The following is a 21962-nucleotide window of genomic DNA, read 5'->3' on the forward strand; positions in this document are numbered from 1 at the left end:
GTATATATCCTTATTTTATATATATATATATATATATATATATATATATATATATATATATATATATATATATATATATATATATATATATAAGATATTATATATTTTTCATATGTAAAGATATTTGCGTATTGCTCTGCATCTTGTTTGTAGTGTATAAGCCAGGCGCACTTTGCGCCAGACAATAGACTGACTTTGTTCTGGTCTAAAGAGCAGACTATTTACAGTTTCTCAAAATAGCAACGCGCCAAAACACGCCTGCTTTTTTAGACCAGAACGCGTATGGGCGCACATTTGAGCACAAATGCATTTGCTATTTAAACAGTGTGGCGCAACACCTCAAAATGACCCTTGCGCCGAGCTAAAAGTAGCAAAAGAATATTGCGCCGAGCCTTGTGCCACATTGCGCCGGGTGTATGATAGGGCCCAGTGTGTTTTAATATCTGTCCCCATGTTTTATCAAATACCTCCAATTAATCATTACTGATATATCTTAATCTCTCCAAAGCAAAAATGTTTATGAGATCTCTACTTAGGTATTTGCATTTTTAAGTGAAGTTTGATCTTAAACTAATTTTGAGAGGAGCATGCCCTCATGATTGACCCAGCTGACTCACATTAGCTAATCACGATTCTCCAATCCCAAGTCACTGTATATATATATATATATATATATATATATATATATATATATATATATATATATATATATATATATATAAATAAAAAAAAAATAAATAAAATAATATATATATATATATATATATATATATATATATATATATATATATATATATATATATATATATATATATATTTACAAACTGTAACCCTAACATATACAAATATTTAAAGTTTATGTTTGTTCAGGAATATGAACCATACTATGCATGAACTTTAATTTTATGCATAAAAGTCATAAACTATAACTCATTTATAAAAACACAAAAGCACAAATAATTTGATACAATATGTGACGTTTAAAATTATTTTAGAATAAATTACATTTTTTATTAGTTAATGCAAGAACAATTTCTGTTAGGTATTACCCATAAGGTTTTCATTATTTAAATATAATAACATCTTATATTTTAAAAAATCTATTATATATATTTAATAAGGGTTATTTTGAATATTATTTCATCTTCAAATGAATTAATCTGCATTGACGTAAATCAGTAACGTTATTTAAAAAAAATATTTTTTTTATCTTTTTACATTTTAATATTTAAAATGTTTTATTTATTAATTTATGTATTTACAAATTACTGGGGCAGTTTGCTGCCGAGTGTGATGTGGCTGGGATAAGAATCAGCACCTCCAAGTCCAAGGCCACGGTGCTCCACTGGAAAAAGGTGTTTTGCCATCTCCCGGTTGGAGGAAAGTCCTTACCCCAGGTGAAGGAATTCAAGTGTCTTGGGGTTTTGTTCAAGAGTGAGAAAAGGATGGAACGTGAGTGTGGCGAGGGGGCGTGGCCGAGAGAAGGAGGGACGCGTTGTCCAGATGCCCTCGCCACTGAGAGAGGGGACACTTGGCAGATCCGCCATTGTGCACCACTGTCTGGGCGCAGGTGTATCCACTTACGCGGTGGCCTCACTCCGTTCCCACGGCTCTCGGCCACGCCCCCTCGCCACAGTGAGATTGATAGTGTTAGGTCCCATGTGGGACCTGTTTGTATGTGTGTTTTTGTGATTTGCAGAGCCTGCATGATGATTGCAGATTGGTGGGTGGGTCATCCCACCTGAGACTCATCGTGTGTGGTTTTTAAGGAGTCCGGCATTCTGTCTGGGAGAGCTCGATTAGCCGGACGTCTCTGCTCGGCGCTTTTGATTTATTTTAGTTTGTGTTTGGATCATGAGCTTAGTACACTATCATACACATGCTTCTTACTACTGACTTTCACTTATACTGACTTTGATTGCTTTGAATACTTTTGTTAATTATACGTTTTGTTAATAAATCATTTTTCTTTTCAATTTACCTGGTCCGTATTGTCTCTCTAATGTTGCAACGTTGAGCCGGTTGTAACATATGGGGGCTCGTCTTATTGAGAGGCATGCGGACCGGTAATTGTTAAGGAGAATCAGGTGCATGTTTTGGCAGAGCAGAGCGTTCGTTTGGCTTCGGACAGGTAAGTTCGGCTCATAATATGTTTTGGAAATCCCCGGATAGGTTATTGTTTTTTTGTTTTTTTTGGTGTTTTCCTGGGTTAAGTGCACGGCCGTGGTTGCATTTCTGAGCCGACAGTTCAGCTGTGCACCAGCGGTATTAGGTGATGTTTTGTAAACAAATTTCGGGAGGAGCATGCGCAGAAGTTTCAGTATCGAATACATCATTGACAATCATCCCATTATCAAATCAGTGCTTGAACAAACCCCCATATATACCAAAGCTGTCTTACCTGCAGCATCTCACGACTTTAGCATCCAACCTTCGACGCTGAATCATCTCTTCGCAGAGGATGACGCCTTCCTTGCCCAGGACCCTTTGAGATCTCCCGCCAGCATCTTAAACATCCCAGCCCCGCAGAATACATCAGCCCAGCCTGTGGCTCCACCCGGAGACCGACGTTAGGCCCGAACCACGGCCGCTCGATCACGTAGGGGCTCACCTTCTCCATCTCCCAGAAGGCAGTCTTCTCCAGCCTCATCCTTCGCCTCAGCCAGATCCTCCGGCCTGCCACAGGGATAAACACGGCCTCCGACCTCCGCCTAGCATTGGCCAGCGCAGGCGTCACCGTTCCGCGCCGAACCACCAAAGCGGATTTCCTGGCGATGTATAACTCCCTGCAATCCAGAGCACCACTTCCATCCACCACTCCACCTTCCAAAGCCATAAAGAAATCCAGCCAGGTTTGACACAATCCATACCAGCGACCAGATCCAAGCCCATCCTCCAGACCCAGACGCAGCAGCAGGCCTTCAGCGAGTCTGGGGTGTGCCCCGGGTCCCGATGACGCAGGAACCCAATCCCCAGAAGTCGGGATCAATGCCGGCTCTAGACACGCTCCCTCGAGCCGCCAGTATAGCGTGAGCTTGCCTCCGCTAGCGGAACCAGAAGTCCATCCTTGGCCCGCTGCTCCCCCATCCAATAGATTGCGGCCAATTCTCAACATTCAGTCTCGTATCCGTACATTCCCAGAATTCACCGAAGCCTTTTCACGCTACACGGAAGTAATTTGTTCCGTTTACCCCCACAGGAGGTGCGAACTCAATGACAATCTCGAGATAGTCGCTGAGCTCGCGCTTTCATATGGAGGCTTCCATTTCTATACTTACCACCGCCTTTTTTCCGCAAAATGCGCCATACGCATCTCCCAATGGAACCAGTCCCCATTCTGGGGAGCTTTAGACACAGAACTTCACAACAAAGTATTTTCAGGTTGCCGCAATATATCTTGCGCAGTCTGCCGATCCACCAACCACCCCACTGAGTCCTGCCCATTCATAAATCCCATCCCTTCTCCCCTCCCCGAACCAGCCAAGCCCAGATCCAACAGTTACGTCTCTTCAAACCCAAATATCCCGTCCCTCCTTTCTGGTCACCGCCCTTCTGTCACAGCTTCTGCCAGCCCCTGCACTCAGAGTTCAACAGCTGCAGATGCTGGAGACAGAAATGTAGTTTCTTGCATGTTTGCAATTTCTGTGGCGGCGCTCATGCCCGCACGGTATGTCAAGTCAAAAGATCTGTGAATAAAAATGCAAAAAAAATTATCTATCGACTCCTGTGAATGTTTCTCGACTAAGATTGGAATTGTTACAACATCCCGATCCTAAATTCACTGAATATCTATTAACAGGTCTGTCTTCAGGTTTTCATCCAGGCGTAATTAGCCTCCCCTCTCGTAGTCTTATTTGTCCAAATCTTCAGTCCGCTCTCGCCGAACCCGATGTCGTCGATCTTTTAATTAAAAAAAGAAGTAGACAAAAATTTCATGATTGGCCCTTTCTCCGCACCTCCGTTTAACGTTTACCGCGTCAGTCCTATCGGGGTAGCCACAAGGAAATTCTTTCCTCCCCACATAACTCTCCATTTCCTGGTATCAACAGTCTCATCCATACCGATGAGTTCACTATGAATTATCATGACATCGACCAAGCAATTTCACTAATCAAAATAATTATTATTTTTCCGTCCGCCTAACCTTCGGTTGCAGAAGTAGCCCAAAAATTTTCGACACGCTGTCGGAAGCAATATGCTGGATCCTTTCCAATAACTACGAGATCCCGCACTTAATCCATCTATTAGATGACTTTCTAATCATCTCACCACCCGACGCTATCCCAGCCGCGCACCTCTTGACAGTTCAAAAGGTTTTCGCCGAACTCGGGATTCCCATAGCAGAAGGAAAAACCGCCGGTCCAAGCACTTTAATCGAATTCTTGGGCATTAAATTAGACTCCAACAAATTCCAAGCGTCCCTACCAAAAGAAAAAATCGATCGAACGACCCTGGTAGCTTCCTCCCTATTAGGCAGCCCCACCTGTTCTAAGCGCGAGCTATTATCAATCCTCGGACACTTGAATTTTGCAATGCGCATAATTCCCCAAGGCCGATCGTTCATTTCTCACCTCTTAGCTCTCGCGTCTTCAGCTCACAGTCTAGAGGATCAAATATCCATCGATGAAAGTAGCCTAAATGAACTCCGTTTATGGATATTAATCCTCAAGCAATGGAATGGTCTCTCCTTCTTTTACAGCGACCTAATATCCTCCCCAGCAGACATCAAATTATTCACCGATGCTGCCCCGTCAATCGGATTTGGAGGTTATTACCAAGGATGCTGGTTCGCGTCCACCAGGCCGCCCCAGCTGTTAGACCTGCCGCAATCACTTAAATCATCGGCGCTATTCGAACTCTATCCACTAGTCGTCGCTGCATCTCTATGGGGGAAAGAATGGTCCTCTTCCAGTATTATAATCAACTGTGACAATGAAGCAACCGTTCACTTTATAAATAAAGGCCGTTCAAATTCTATAGCATTAATTCCTCTACTTAGACGCCTCACTTGGATATCAGCATGTGAACAATTTATTTTAACTGCAAAGCACATTCCTGGATCCAAAAATCAAATTGCTGACTCTTTCTCTCTAGCTTTGTTTTCCAGAAATTCAGACTTTTGGCACCAGAGGCGGATCAATTTCCTGTCCAAGTCCCTTCTTATTCGGAGCTGATTTTCCCATAGATCATCCTTTAAAAAACCTGCTTGGAGCCTCCCGGAATATATCCTTCAGGCGGTGGTGCCTAGTACCCTGCAGTCATATTTAAAAGCATGGAAAAGTTTTAAAACATTCCACGCATGTTATAACTGTTATAATCTGACCATTACCAAAAAAAAAAAAAAACTCCAGATCAATTCCATCAAAGGCTATTTGAGTGGAATAAAATTTTTCCACAAACTAATTTTTGGTTCCCCTGCACCTCACTTAGCTAATTCTCAAACTGCTTTTTTATTAAAAGGCATACAAAGAACCCACCCCACACGTCAAGACACACGACAACCCATAACACTGAAAACACTCATTAAATGCATATCCACTCTTCACAAAGGATACGAATCAATCCACACAGCACGTACACTCGATGCCATGTTTATTTTAGCGTTCTTCGGATTTTTGAGGTGTTCAGAACTCACTATTACATCTGGGTTCAACCCAAACATTCATCCCACCGTATCCGATTTAGTAACATTAGACAACGAAACCATTTCTTTTTTTATTAAGCAAAGCAAAACCGATCAAGCTAAAAAAGGCCATTACATCTACATTTTCAACCTTCAATCACCTATTTGTCTATACCAAACACTGCTAGCATTTTCACAAATCCGGAAATCTCAAGCCTCTTCCTTAGCAGACCCTCTATTCACAGACGATAGCAATCGCCCAGTCACACGTTTTTGGTTTCAAAAGCATCTTAAATGTGTCCTTATTAAGTCCGGCTTCCCAGCCGACAACTTCTCCAGCCACTCTTTCAGAATAGGCGCAGCTACCACCGCAGCACAAAATAGTCTATCAGAGCAGCAGATCCAAACACGTGGATGCTGGTCCTCTCAGGCCTTTAAGTGCTACATTCGATCTGACCGCTTTCACATTAGAAAAGCCCAACAAACCCTCATCAAAAAAACCCTCTAAGATAAATTCGACACCCACTAGAGCCCATCACAAAACATCCGCTACACTTTTGTCATCGACAATTCACAAGGCAATTTCTCCAAATACCCTTCGCATACTATCTCGATAATGCTCGCAGCGTCGCTCCAACTGGAGTCGCACAACTTATTACGCATTATTAATATCAAATTTCACAGATAGCGCAACGACCGCCCCTAAGGGAGATGCACACTTTATTACAGAACGCTGCAAGCGCAACCAACAATTATACAGGAGACACACACATTATTATGATGCACCACCACTAATGCAGTGACCGCTCCTACAGGAGACGTACACCTCACTATTGCACACCACCGCAAGCGCAGCGACAGCTCCTACGGGAGACGTACACCTTATGATTATGCACCACTGCAAGCGCAGTGACTGCTCCTACAGGAGACGTACACCTTGCAATTTTGCACCACTGCAAGCGCAGTGACCACTCCTAAGGGAGACGTACACCTTATCATTATGCACCACTGCAAGCACAGTGACTGCTCCCACGGGAGACGTACACCTTACAATTATGCACCACTGCAAGTGCAGTGACTGCTCCCACTGGAGACGTACACCTTACAACTATGCACCACTGCAAGCGCAGTGACTGCTCCTACGGGAGACGTACACCTTGTAATTCTACAACCACTTCCTCCCAAAATTCATACCTTACAACTTCGCTATTTACAGGACGTTAAGTAAGTCTAAGTGGAAAAACTGAGCAATTCACTAGCAAACAGTTAACAGATTTTTAACAGAAAATTGTTAAACAGAGCATCTACTGCGTGAGAATGAGAGATAATGGATCTACTTTCACTTTCGCTCTTGGATAGGGAAACCTTTACGCACAGACATGAATTAGTCTATAAATAATTAATTGCGTTTGTTAAGCACAAAAATTCGTTTCAAAACTATTTCTAAATTCAGTTCTAATTTCCAGCAAATGAATGAATGAGCAATAATAACGAAGTGTGCTTAAAAACCTAAGTTATATCCTAAAACACATGCTGTGCCCCATATGGTATAAAACCTGACAGGTGGGCAAATCTAAGCTTGTTTTTAATAAAACAAATATAAATATGGATATAATAAATAACACTGCTAATAATAATAACATTCTACAAAAGCAAATTGTTATGAATGAACTGAAAAAGCCTCCGGAGATAAAGAAGACATCAAAGCAGTGCTTTTTCATATTTATGTAGGCTAGAAAATAATATGTTTTGTAATATTTTAATCCTTTATATTTATATCCTATATCTATTCTTATTATATATAATATATATATCCTTAATATTGAATTTTTTTCATATGTAAAGATATTTGCCTATTGCTTTCTTGTGCATATTAAGCAGTGTGTAAGCGAGGCACAACTCTGCGCTGGAGTTTAGACCGGGTTTGTTTTGGTCTAATGAAAAATCTATTTTAGTTTCTCAAAATATCAACGCACCAGCAGTGCGCCTCAGAACACCTTCCTTTTTAGACCAGAACGCCTATGGGCGCACATATGAGTGCTAATGCATTTGCTATTTAAACAGCGTAGCGCAATGCCTCAAAACAACTCTTGCGCCAAGCTGAAACTAGCAAAAGACTAACTATTGCGCCGCGCCTTGCGCCACATTGCGCCGGGTGTATGATAGGGCCCTATGTCTTTCGGCTGGTCTGGGAACACCTCGGGATCCCCCCGGAGGAGCTGGAGGAAGTGTTTGGGGAGAGGGAATTCTGGAGTTCTCTCCTAAGACTGCTGTCCCTGCGACCCGGCCTCGGATAAGCAGATGAATATGAGATGAGATGAGATATTTACACATGCACAACAATACAACTTCTTGTCTAGAATTTTCTGTATGCAGCAGTAAACATCTCACACACTGAGGAAAAAAAAACAGATATTACAGCACAGCATGACTCTCTATACAGCATGAAATAAAAATTCACCCAGCTAAATTATAGATCCAGTGAACACTTCTCAGCACACTTGTGGTGACATAGATTTAAGGGGTGGCACTGAAGGTGTACTTAAGCTTTAATTATTGGGTGACACAAGACAATGAAAAGGGAAACTGAGTAAAAAGTGCTGTTCCTCCAAACCACCACACTAAAGCAGTCTTCCCATGCTGCATTACCTGAGCTGAAAGTGATCAAAGAGAGGAGGCTGTGCCAGGCTGGATGACAGGCTGGGCTAATTATCAGTATAGCTGCAGGGATTAGAAGCGATCAGAGAGGAGGGACGGCATTCAGGGGGCGGTATGGAAGTGACAGCTTCCTTTGTGTGGAAGTTTTAACTACTAGGCCTCACCACACCCTCCAGGCCCATTCTGACATCATGGAGCAGAGTCACGAAGAAGAGCTGAGGGTAAATAGGCACTGACGGGATGGTTTTATCATTGCCAACAGATCTGTAAGTGAGCGGACAAGAGAAGGACAAGTAGAGATTTAAAGGGTGAGGTTTAGATATTGTAGTTATGTGGATAAAGATATGGGAGTTAAGACCTCAGGTAATAGTGAAAGGAAAGAAAAGGAGAGATTAAAAAAGAAACCGTTAAAACCTCTGGTTTAAACAAAGCCAGAAAACAGGGTGCGTCAGCATTCCAATGGCTCTTTCATTCAGAAAATAATTACTGCCGTCTACAGTGGTGAACAGGTTTTTGGTTCACGCTGAGGTTGATGGTGGTTGATGTTTGTAAGGACATAAACACCTTTAATCTTCTTGCCAGTGTCTTATTGAGAACTTTTGCAACTTTAAAGAAATAAGTCTTTCCTCAAGTCATGGCAATGAAACACTGAGCAGCCATTTCAGAGATTTAGTCAAATTCAAATGATTAAACCAAGTTCTCCATCTACTGTAGGACTTTTGTTATATTTAATTTCATTCATATTCTTTTCAGCTTAGTCCCTTTATAATTCCGGGGTCGCCACAGCGGAATGAACCGCCAACTTTTCCAGCACAATTTATGCAGCGGATGCCCTCTCAGCTGCTACCCATCTCTGGGAAACATCCATACACACTCATTCACAATTATACACTACGGACAATTTAGCCTACTCAATTCATCTAATGTGTGCCAAAGCAGCACACATTGCCAATGAAAAATTGTGTTTTTGATACAGTATTTTGGATTTCATCTAGAAATTTACACAATAACTTCATGGAACATGATCTTTATCTAAAGAGAAACTGAAAGTTCTGTCATCACTTACTCTCCCTTCACTTGTTATGAACCTGTTTGAATTCCTTTTTTTTCTGTTGAACACAAAAGAAGATATTGTGAAAAAGCTGGAAACCTGTAACCACTGACCTCTTTAGTATTTAGCCATACACTCTCAGAAAAAAAGGTACATCGATCACTGGGGTGAAGGGTACAATTTTGTACCTCTATTTAATTTTGTACAAAATTGTACCCTCTACATTTGTACCATTTAAGGGACAGTTTTGTAACACCAAGAAACAAAATTGTAGACACTGAAGGTACGAAAATGTACCTTATTATAATATATAGCATTTTCAAGGTATACTGACCCAGGCATTTGTGATCCTTTAGTGACTGCATGCACAAATAAATAAAATATTTTGGTTTACAGATGCCCATTTTTATTTAGAAATGTAGAAATATTTCATTAAAACTCACAACAGAATTTGTCAAGAAATAAAATTACACAGCAAGTATAAAGCAGTCATTTAAAACAGTAAAAAAAAAACAATTATAGATAGCAATTAAAAAAAATGTTCACTCACTGTACAGTAAATGATCTACACTAATACAAAGACCACAAGAATACTGTTTAAGATTTATAAACACATTACACAGGCTACATCAAGTACTGCACTTTATAAAGTCCAAAGTGTTTGTCTTGAGCCAGAATACTCAGTCATAATAAATAATTTGTCATCAACATTTTCTCTGTATTTCAGGACAAAGGCAGTGTTTCTCTATAAATTGATTCAACAGTGCAGAAAACCAAAAACATCAGTAGCCTCTTCCTCAACATCAGTAGATTCCTCCTCAACTTCCTCAAGTGGAGGTATAATTTGTTGTAACACAATATGTTTATGCTTTTGGTAAACATGACATGTAAAGCACTTATAGCTGGAAAATGTTCTTTGATAGGCATTAGGAAAATATTTCATATTTTTTTTATTTGTTTCATGCATGAATGAGAGCAGTATGCTGAATTAACTTGATAATTGTGATTATTATCCAAGAAGGTGTAGAGAAACAAAAAAAAAAAAACAAGGTTGATCACTCTGGCAACTAGAGAAGGTCGAGGCTTGTCACCATCAACAGTTCATTCAAAACTTTCCACTGCAGAAACATGAAGGTGTTCTTCAAATGAGATGGAGATGTCAAAACTGTATATTTGTCCACACCACGCCCGGCCAATCGCAATCCCATCAACTCTGAAGACTGCTGCGACTCGTCTTGTTAACAGTTGTCCAGTCGGAGGTGTCCTCCTGTACTTGAACTGTTGGATGTGGTGAAGATGGTTCACTGTAAATGACAAAGCAATAATTACATTCATATCAGTCACTCCATCACTAATGAAGAGAAAATCAACATGCCTAGAAAGTAAAAAAAATTATATTCACTGATTTAAAAAAATTAAAAAGTATAACAGATAAAAGGACTAATATAAATTTCATTCATTTATCATACGTCAACCCTCCCGTTTTTCCCTGGATTCTCCCGTATTTTACTGTTCTATCCGCTATCATCCCGTAAAAGTATTTTCCCGTATTTTCAGTCTTTCTCGGAACAGCCGAGCCTCCCTATACGCAACCCATACCGCCGAACCACCAGGGGTCGCCCTTGCTCTTAAACGTTAGTCTGTTTTGTGCTTTCGCTTTATTTAGGAATGAAAACACTTTTAAAGGGTCACGAAACACCAAAACACATTTTTTGAGCTGTTGACAGTCGTATATGTGTCCCACACTGCTTAAAACACTATTAGGACACCTATATTTCACTAAAAGTGTAAATTGGTTATTTTTGCGTTATTTCAAGCAAATTCGTACTTCCGGTTTGAAACGAATTTTTGAAGCTGCGTCACGGTCATGACATAATAGCGTTGTATTCCAGCGTGCAGACTGGGCGTCTGTGCCAGAGTGTGTCTTATTACGTCTTACAGTGTGATGCATTAATGCATGAGTAAGGCTTGGTTCAAATCAATCAGCGCGCTCTATTGTGCAACTTCATTAATATTCATTACTGTCACAGTGTTTAGATAACAAAGACGCCACGTTGCATTGGCAAAACAAGCGTGAAGTATTGCTTTTATAGTTTGCTGCAGTTAAGTTTCGTTTTCATTTTCTCTCTGTGAGAGCTCATCTGGTGTCATGTGTGGATTAACAGTGTACGCGACGCTCGACAACAATAACTTACGTGTCTAAGGAGGATCATTGTTTACCTGAGAGCTGTTCTCATCTGCAAACGCTGAGATCCGGATTCGCTTGTAGTATTTTCTCCATAAAGACGCGGCTCTAGTTGCTGGTGACTGTCCTGTCTCTACAGATTTGGTAAGTGAGCGACCAGTGCTTTTTGTTTATTCAGTTTGTTCTTATCAAACTAAGTTAACCATTGCACTGAGTGTAAACATGTTAGCACCACAACCAAACTTTAACCTCGTGTAGGGGTTTTACCGCATTTAGTGACCGGAATAACACACGCGGCTTTCTGACGCTACCTGCTGTGTGCATCTAAGTTTCCGGGAAATGCGGAGGTTTTTTTTCTCTCATTCGCCGTGCGGTATCAAACATTGCATGAAAAATACACGCTTAGAGCAGTTCCTCGAATCAAATATCTCGTTTGTCGCGAGGGGCATAAATGAATTCCCTGAATGAAAGAGCCAAACTGCAGTTAATGTCCACCATTTAATAATTTGGCAAATAATTCGAGTACAGATGTCCATGTAGGTTAAACACCATCACTTTCTACTGTGTGTGTGTATTTTGACTCTGAAAGTCGCGCGTGCCCAAATAGACACTCCCACACCATCCCACTTTTCTTCCTCCGACACTCCCCCCTAAACAGAGCTGGACACGCCCACTTTTCTGACTTTTTCCAAAGTAGAGGTGTGAAAACACCCTGCTGAAACGAGGTGGATGTGTAATGGTGCATGACTGTCAGCTGACGTGCTCCATAGTGATAAACAGATGCTGTTTCCCAAACTGATTCTGTACACGCCATTTGAAGCAGAGAGAAAGTCTGGCTTTTGGGTGCGTGTTTAAACAGACATAACGTTACCTACACACAAAATTAATTAACAATAATAACATATAAAGATGTCGATCTTGGTGTTTTTTTTTTTCAAACACAAGTAATTTAGTCCTAAATGAGCATGAAAGTTAGGAAAGTAGTTGAATGCTTTCCTCATAATATTAGATGTGTGCATTTTTAAAGTGACACCTCTTATTTAATGTAATAAAAAAAATCTTAATAAACTAGAGATTCATTGGATGCTTTTTAATCAGAATGTTTAAGTTATACAGTGGAGAAACGGCTAATGAGATTTGCTAGCTTGATTCTATTTCATTATAATAGCTATTAATTTTAATAAGCTGAACTGTTTGCTAATGTATTTGCTGCTAATGTATATTACATTATTATTATATTTAATTATATTTAATATTTTTGATATTAATTTTTCTTTTGTTAATAATAATATTTAAATATTTTATTGACCATTTAACTGTTTATTTACAATATAACAGCTCCAAATGAACATATTTAGTAATTTGAGGATTTTTTTAAGGGGGGATCCCTTACTATGGTGGGCATATCCCTTATTTTCACATCCCAATGTTGACAGGTATGTCATTTAATCATTTTGTTTTCGACTTCCTTTTCGTCCTTTTATTAATCAGGGGTCGCCACAGTGGAATGAACAGTTAACTATTCCACCATATGTTTACGCAGCAGATGCCCTTTCAGCTGCAACCCAGTACTACGAAACATCTGAACACACTCATTCACACACACACTTATACACTATGGACAAATTAGCTCACCCGACAGGGATTGTGTCACAAGTTGTCACTGAATGAATGTGTGAATATAAAGCCAACTTTACCTTAAAAATGTTACATTCTTAGCATTCAGTGTCCTCAGTTTAATTAACCATATGCTAGTATTTTTGCTGAAATCATTGCTGCAGTCAAAAACGAGTAATGTGTATGATTCAGCATAGCTCAACATAAATGATATAACATGAGAACTGCAGAGTCCAGCATTTTTAATTAGTTCATCACTTCATTCAGCTCCCTTTAGCCAAAGACGACTGCAGTTGGCATTAAAAAAGTGCAGTAGTACTATAATCTTGGCTGAACTAGTGTGCAATAAAGATTTTAAATACAAAATCCATTACAGCATTTACATTAAAACCATAGTAATATTTACAGGTACTTCAAAACATGTACACTCATGGTGGCTTCAGTTTTACTATAGTAAAAACACAAATAACTTGTGTAAGCACTTTTCTCAATGCTTATAATTTCTTAAATAGTATTAAAGAAAATCCATGTTTTACAAGATAATAATTTTAAAATATTAACCTTTTAAGGCCCAAGGTGTTTTTACATGCATTTTTTATTTCTCTTTGCTATTTGGACTCATTGGAACCTAATTAAAATAAAAATCTAAGTATCATCTTTTGACATTTTGTACTTTCAGAGAAAAATGATGTCCGTACAGTATATGTGGTCCTAATTTACATAAAACAGTTTTCCCCAAAAATTTTTATGCATATTTAACAGAATTTTTTTCCCATTTCGGACAGTTAAAAATAGGGTTTGGGACATCTCATATGCTGCAAAACAGTTGCAGGATGACAATTTATGTCTGTAACAAAGCATAACACATTCAATGTATTTTACATAGCCACTTAAGAGCTAAAAATGTACTGTCCACGTATGTGGACACTAGGGCCCTGGGAGGACAATATACTGTCAGTCATGTGTTCTGTATCTAAAAGACTATCTTTAAGGAGTTACAATAATAAAGGAATTCAAAATAAACAACAATTCAAAACAAATTTTGAACAAAACAAATTCAAAATAAATACCAAGCGAACAAGATTTACAGTAGTAAATAAAATCATTTCAATTGAAATTATTTGTTTCTGATAAAATCTTATTAAAGTCGGTAGTCATGTGTTCTGTTGAAAAATATTTGTATAAATGGCATTTACCAATTTGCAATCTCCTCTGAACTAATAACACATCAATATAATAAAAATAACAATACTTTCTCAGAGATAACCAGTTCATATTTTAAGACAACTCTGATGCACAACACAAAACAGATTTTGTCATTATATATACACACAATTGTACAGCTTGTTGACCTCACATTGTCCATGTCACTTCTCGCATGTGTTTGGTTGTGAGATGTAGTTTGCAAACCAAGACAAAGTTGCATGCAATTCTTTAATGGTCATGCAGCGTGAAACCCACTATCGCTGATTCATCTTGCAGTGTTAACAAAGCAGCAACAAAATGCTGCCCCAGATAGTCATGCACCATGAAAACATCTGTGACATGACTACTTTGGAAATTGTGCCGTCTGAACTCGGCATAAGACACAAGATTTTGTGATATGGTTATTAGTAGGGCCAGACAGAATCTGCTGACATATTTTGCCATTTCTGCACAGAATATTGTAAATAATCTGTGGATTTTTGCTGAATTATTTTGAGTGTATCTGAAAATGTAATATGTTAAATAAAAAAATTATGCATTTTTTACATGTTTTAATCTTTTTACATATTTACTGTTTACAATGCAAATCATCTTAGATCCATTTATTTGGTAAACGAAGCAAGTATCTTTTATAATATATCTACCATATGTCTACTAAAAGACAGAAATTATTACTTTACAAACTGTATTGTAAGTAAATTATATGAACGTTTTTATAGTCAGTAAAATTACTGAAATTAATTTAAAAACTGAATAAAAATACATTTACACATATTTACAAAGAACTAAATAAATAGACTCAATGATGGGCTAAATATCTGTGGATATATTGTAATTACTGTTTCAATATATGGGCCATATATTAAAACAGATCATTTATTTAGGTAATGTTTTTATGCATTTGAAGACTTTGAAGATTGCTGTTGAAAATTAGACATGTGGCAGCTGAATTACTTATTTAAAAATGTGAATATACCAATGATGCTTTTATAATTTTAAAATGAAATATTGCTGTTGTTATTAGCATCAAGTGCACTTGTCAGCAGAGGTTATTAATATAGCTAAACATTAAATGACACATTAAATGACGCTACTTTTTGCACATTCAATCGACTAAAGATGTAACTGAAAGAACAAGGATTGTGATGAATTTAATTGCAACAGAAATGACTGAACCTAATTAAGATATCCTTTAGAAACTGATAATAACTGTAGAAATACAGCATAAAGCCTTCTTTATGCTCTTTAGTATAACATCTGGAAACTGAAAAAAGACTAAATGAATCACCAACAGTCTGTTTCTCTGAAACTGATGAAAGAAGCCATTTAACTGCATTTTCCAAACATAATGCGATGCTACAGTTGCTGTACTTGAACAATATGACAGCATCTTTTAAAAAAATGCCTGTATAAACATAACACTTTGGGACCTAGTGTGCAGTGTGGCGCAAGGCGCAGCGCAATAGTCTTTTGCTAGTTTCAGCTTGGCGCAAGAGTCGTTTTGAGGCGTTGCGCAACGCTCATTTGTGCGCCCATAGGCGTTCTGGTCTAAAAAGAAAAGCGTTCTGAGGCGGACCGCTGGCGCGTTGCTATTTTGAGAAACTATAATAGATTTTTCATTAGACCAAAACAAACCTGGTCTAAACTACGCCGCAGAGTTGCGCCTCGCTTACACAATAGGCAAATAGCTTTACATATGAAAAAAATTAAATATTAAGGATATATATAGGATATAATGAGAATAGATATATGATATAAATATAAAGGATTAAAATATTACAAAACATATTATTTTCTAGCCTACATAAATATGAAAAATCACTGCTTTTATGTCTTCTTCATCTCGGGAGGCTTTTTCAGTTCATTAATAACAATTTGCTTTTATATAATGTTATTATTACTAGCAGTATTATTTATTATATCCATATTTATATTTGTTTTATTAAAAACAAGCTTAGATTTGCCCACCTGTCAGGTTTTAGACCATATGGGGCACAGCATGTGTTTTAGGATATAACTTAAGTTTTTGAGGACATTTTGTTATTATTGTTCATTTATTCGTTTCCTGGAAATTAGAACTGAATTTAGAAATAGTTTTGAAACGAATATTTGCGCTTAAACATTATTTTTTTATAGACTAATTGATGTCTGTGCGTAAAGGTTTCCCTATCCAAGAGCGAATGTGAAAGTAGATCCATTGTCTCTCATTCTCACGCAGTAGATGCTCTGTTTAACAGTTTTTCAGTTAACAGTGTTTGCAAGTGAAATGCCAATTTTTTCCACTTAGACTTACTTTGCGTCATGTAAATAGCGAATGCGCTCTTGGGGTGACACAGCTGGCTCTTAAAGGGAATGGGAGATGAAACTCTAATGGGTTTATTCTCAAAACACACCTATAACTCATTAAGAAAATCAACTCAACCCTTTTAGACTATGCGCCACAGCGCAAAGCAGATTTTTCAGTCCTTAAATTAGCAAAAACGCGTTCTGACATGCCCTGAAATCGTTTGCACCCTGCGTTTTGCGCTCTGCGCATGGACCGTCAAAATAGAGCCCTTTATATCAAAAACATTTGGTCATAATGTTGACATCAAGGCCTTGAAGCGACAATAAAGTAAAAAGAAGACAAATATGAGCTGAAAGCAAGCATAAGGAAGTAAAGGTAGATCAAACAGAAGTAAAGTAAGATGAAGTAGGCGAGAGAAGGGTGAGAGATTGGAGAGCAATAATGTAATATCAGGCGAAGAAGAGAGGCTCTTTAAGGCAGAAGTAGGGATATTGGCGGAGGTGAGGGGAGGGGAACTGGGTTTGGATTGTGTCTGAAACATTTTGTATGACCTCCTCTCTCGGCCATCCATCAGAATGGCTGGCTCATTATTCTAACTAGCTGGCTCTTTTATTCTGTTGCAGGACGCCATCAGTAGCAATCTGCATGCCAATTATCGGCCAGACCCCCTGATACCTTCATATGAAAATGATCTGTCAAAGAAAAAAAAAGAACGGGAAAAAGGAAAGCGAAAAGGCTTTTGCACCATAGCCCCAATCTCTCCCCTCCCCTCATATTTTACTCTTTCTTTCTCTCTCACTCCCTCTCTCTCTCTTCCTCACTCTCACCCTGTATAGGCAGTGACAGGGCTTCCTGGAAAATTAATCTATGGAGAGTGAGGAGAGAGAGAGTGAGGGAGTAAAAAATTATAAATGTAGCTATTCTTCGTCTTCAGCCGGCTCAGCTCTCGGGCTCCGCGGGGCAGGGGGAAATGGAGAGGGTGATAATTGCAAGAGAGAGAAGGATGATAACAAAGAGATACTCTTCTCCCCTTGAATGTTAGACTAAGGGCAAGGGCAAGTGGGCCAGCTACAGCCATCTTTAAACGCTTTGTGCCCTTCCAGGTATACTCCTTTCAATCGGCTATCAAATTACAGATGGGAATCCAACATTATGTCAATGTTCTGGTTGGGCTTGGGTAAAACTTCCTCTAGAAATGCATGGGCTGAAATAGAGGGCCGAAATGCATAATAAAGATGTCAAATAATGATGATCTCTCTCTACTAAATCTGAAATAAAGTTTACAAGGGTAAATTTATGGACAGTGAAAGGATCAGTTTAGGTTCTTTACCAGTAAATTTTGAAAAAATATCATTTTATGTTCATGGCAATGACATAATGAAAGGAGTAGGGATGCACCGATACCACTTTTATACAAACCCATACGAGTACGAGTATTTTAATTTGTGTACATGCCGATACCGAGTACCGAAACCATTACTTTGTAGATTTGGTTTCAATTAAGTTTATTTGTTCGTTTTTTTTTTTTTTTTGCCTGTAGCAAGGATGAACACAAAAATCTTTAACAGAAGGCTTTTCCAAGCCAAAAATATACACACATTGTTGATAACCCTGCAAATCCATAGACCCTATCTGTTAACGATTAAGCATGGATATATAAAGGGTGAGTTATCCTTGTGCACATGCGTCCAGAACTTCACACATTACACAAAGTGTGTGCAGTGTACAATACCTTATGGAGTCACCCTCATTGCATATTGGGGATGAATAAAACCGTTAAGCGCGATTCTTTAATATTCATGAGTCCTGCCTTTAATCTGCAGGTCAGGTAATTAAAAAGTCGGCTACTTGATGTTTAACTATGGGTGGGTCGCGGGTAGATATGATCAATAGCCATAAATAGCCTACACATTACATACTCTCATTTTGTGTCCATCATCTCACAATGTTTATTAATAGATAATCTAATTTTTTTATTAAAACAGAAGTGATTTAGCAATGCCATTGACAAGCCAACTGCAGTGAAGCAACCATTGTGGCAACCACAGTGATCACTTTTTCCGAAGTTAAGCTGTTCTTTTTTGCACTTCATTATTATGCGTTTAATGTTAAAAAATCAATAATGAATAGCCCTACAAGAGTGTATCCCGTGTGTGTATGCATCCTTTATCACTGAAGCCATTATCTTCCAAAACCAAAAGTTGCTTCCTCTGTCTAGCAATATTTCAGCTTTTAATCGAATGAAAAGTTAATTTAGATTAGCCAATATTAAAAATTGCAGTAATGTAATAGTGACGTGCGGCCACACATTGAATCTGAGATCTGGTCTCATCTCTCTCAAGTCGCAAAACGGTAGAGGGGTCTTGATGCAGACCTGGTGCAGTGCAATATGAGCTGCATCCAATGCTTTTTTAATGCGCTCACTTAACCCCACTCCTAACCCTACCCATAACAGTGACGTCACTCACTCCATTGTGTGCATTGTGTCTAATATTGCATTGCTGAGTGATGCAGTCTCAGCTTGCATCATAAAGGCTGCATCCAGATACTATTGCAAAACGGAGGCTGGTACCAGCTGACAGAATGGCTGAAGCCTTTGCGAAATCTGTCAAAATGCAGCACTGAAATTAACAGGCATTAATGTCTTTGTGCCAAAAAGTCTATCTGTAGGCTATCTGTAAAAACGCAATCAGCCAATGTTGCATTGCCTAATAATTATACTGATCCTAATCAAATGAAAACCAAAATAAACAATTCATTACATTTTTCGTTTGATATAAAAATATACAGAAACGAAAAAAAAAAAAAAATCAATGGGTGGCTAGTTCGTATTAATGTGTTTTAATATTAACAAAAATATGCTTGGCCTATTTAAGCTTACCGGTTATATACGTCGCTGTCACCGACTCGGTCCCAGTCATTCCCCTTGCTGGCCAGCAGAGGTCTCTATCACCGGACTATTGAACACTACATCCCCCACAAACCCATTCGGCCAGCTGATTATGCTGCACCTGACTCTTGTTACTCCTGCGCGCACACACACACACACACACACACACACACACACACACACACACACACACACACACATAAAAGCAGCTCTCACTCTCACGTCATTGCAAAGTCTTATTTTGCCCTGCTGACATTAATGAGCGTTATTTACCCTTGCCTGATCTTCTGTTGCCAACCCGGATTGTTCTCAACCTTGTCTTGCCTGCCGATTGTCTTGATTATCTGTCTGTCTTACCGATCTTGCATCTCGCTGCCTGCCCCTGACCCATGCCTGCTACTTTGATAAACGAATGCCTGCCGCCTGCCTATCGACCTTATAAGCCTGTGATTCATGTGAGTTCATGCACCAGTTCATACTGTGTGTTTATTATTAAACTGTGTTTAATAAACGTTCTGCAAATGGATCCCTCTGTGTCAGCCTCCTCTTTACAGAAGACTTCGCCAAACATGGATCCAGCAGCCATGCAATTGTTGTCTACCGAACACACTACCCATACTCAAGTACTCGCTACTCATCAACAACAACTATCTCACCTCACTCGACTAACGGAGGACTTGGTCAAAGTCCTCCAAGGAATGAATATGCCAACCCCAGCACCAATAACCTTCTGAACAACCCACCTGCAGCCACCGCATGCAATATTTCCAGCCCGCGCCTGGCATTTCCTAAAAAGTTTAATGGCAACCCAACTAAGTGTAAGGGTTTTTTATTAAAAAGGGTTTCTACCTTTCCCAGACAGGATGTTACACCAACATCCCAAATCGCAAACGAACCCATGCAGATCGGTCATACTCAGCTATCTTATGAAGAACGTGAAAGACGTTTTAAAAATAACTTATGCCTGTATTGTGGTCTTACTGGTCATGTTAAGGTCCAATGCAAAAACAAACCCCCACTCAAAACGTTATCGGTGAGTTCAACTACCTTTACTTCAGGTCTCAATAAAACACTAACTGTACCCATCACCCTGTGTATTGACAAAACTTTAATTCATACCGTAGCGATGATTGATTTTGGTGCCACAGGCAACTTTATGGATTATACATTTGCCCTTGAAAACTCCATACCATGAATCTCTTGTGATTCTCACCTAACAATCACGGCGATAGACGGACACCCCCTAGGGGAAGGAACTGTGAATTATCGCTCTCCCAAACTCTCCATCAAAACAGGCTCTCTCCATAAAGATTTGATTTCTATATCATACACTCACCTAATATTTATGCTTCGTTTATTCTCCACCAATAAACACTGTAGCAAATTAATAATAATGTAGATTAACTTTGCACGCATATCTACATTAATAATCTGTAACAAATTATAATGTAGATTAAAGTGCTTGCATATCTACACCATTATTACTGTAATAAATTACCTCAAGGTTATTCTTCCCGCGCCTTTTCCACTGTTATAATGTTGTGAGTTATGATTTAGATTACAGTGCTTTCTGCACCATTATATATACAGCAGATTAGCTTAACAGGAGGAAGATTCATTTGAACGGGGCTTCAAATGAATCGACTCTTTAGATCCGAACAAACGAATCGTCCAGTGATGCTATTAAAATAAAAACCCATTAAGTTTGAGCAGGGTAACAAGATCGAAGTTTAAGACATTAGATTCATAAATATATATAGGCACCTTTCTTTATACAAAATTAAACTTTATTGACTAATCTAACAGAAACTAACACCTAACACAAACACACATTCAAGTGTACAAGTGTAGAGAAGAGTAAAGAAGGTAAAGTAAGAGGTTGGGAGAATGTAATGATGGGAAAACCTCGGAGTTTGTAAGAGCAGACCAAGCAAACCAAACATAATCAAATTCAATATAACCCTTTTAGGGTCTTTTAGAGTTGCATTTAGTCTACATCATTTGAGATGGAAGTGTACTTGCGTGTGTCCATGTGATGTTAGGAGCTCCCTTGGTTGAGCACGTGGTTCTGCTGGTTGTCCCTTTGTTTTTGCGAGGGTTGTAGTGGGGTGAGTCTGTGTTTGAAGTTGAATCGGCAAAAGGGGCCAGTTTCGCTGGCCACTGGTTTGTGACGCACTAACTTAACTAGACTCTAGATGGAAAATAAAGGAAAGAAGGATGTGAAATGTCCGAGCTGTGCGATTAACCCTTTCCGTCTGAGTCTCCACCTGCTTTCTTGAAGGTTTCTCTCCTTAGGTCTCGTTCTTAGGTCATTGCAGTTGAAGAGGTTTCAGAGAAGAGAGTTGAGAGAAGAGTTCTTTCTGAAGAAGTTGCAGAGAGTTTGAAGAGGTTGAAGAGCTTGAAAACATTGCAGGGAGTTTGAAGAGAGTTTCAGAGGGGGTTTCA

General features: G+C 39.0%; 1 long non-coding RNA gene across 1 annotated transcript; it reads right to left on the bottom strand.

Moving 5' to 3' along the window:
* Positions 1 to 9715: 9715 nt before the first annotated feature.
* LOC141386281 (uncharacterized) lies at positions 9716 to 12095 on the bottom strand. Its single transcript, XR_012407969.1, has 2 exons — positions 11553 to 12095; positions 9716 to 10636 (listed from the first exon to the last, which is right to left on the bottom strand). It is a non-coding gene; the product is annotated as an uncharacterized lncRNA (long non-coding RNA).
* Positions 12096 to 21962: the final 9867 nt, after the last annotated feature.

The sequence above is a fragment of the Danio rerio genome, chromosome 6, assembly GCF_049306965.1.
Source record: "Danio rerio strain Tuebingen ecotype United States chromosome 6, GRCz12tu, whole genome shotgun sequence".
NCBI classification, from domain to species: domain Eukaryota; kingdom Metazoa; phylum Chordata; class Actinopteri; order Cypriniformes; family Danionidae; genus Danio; species Danio rerio.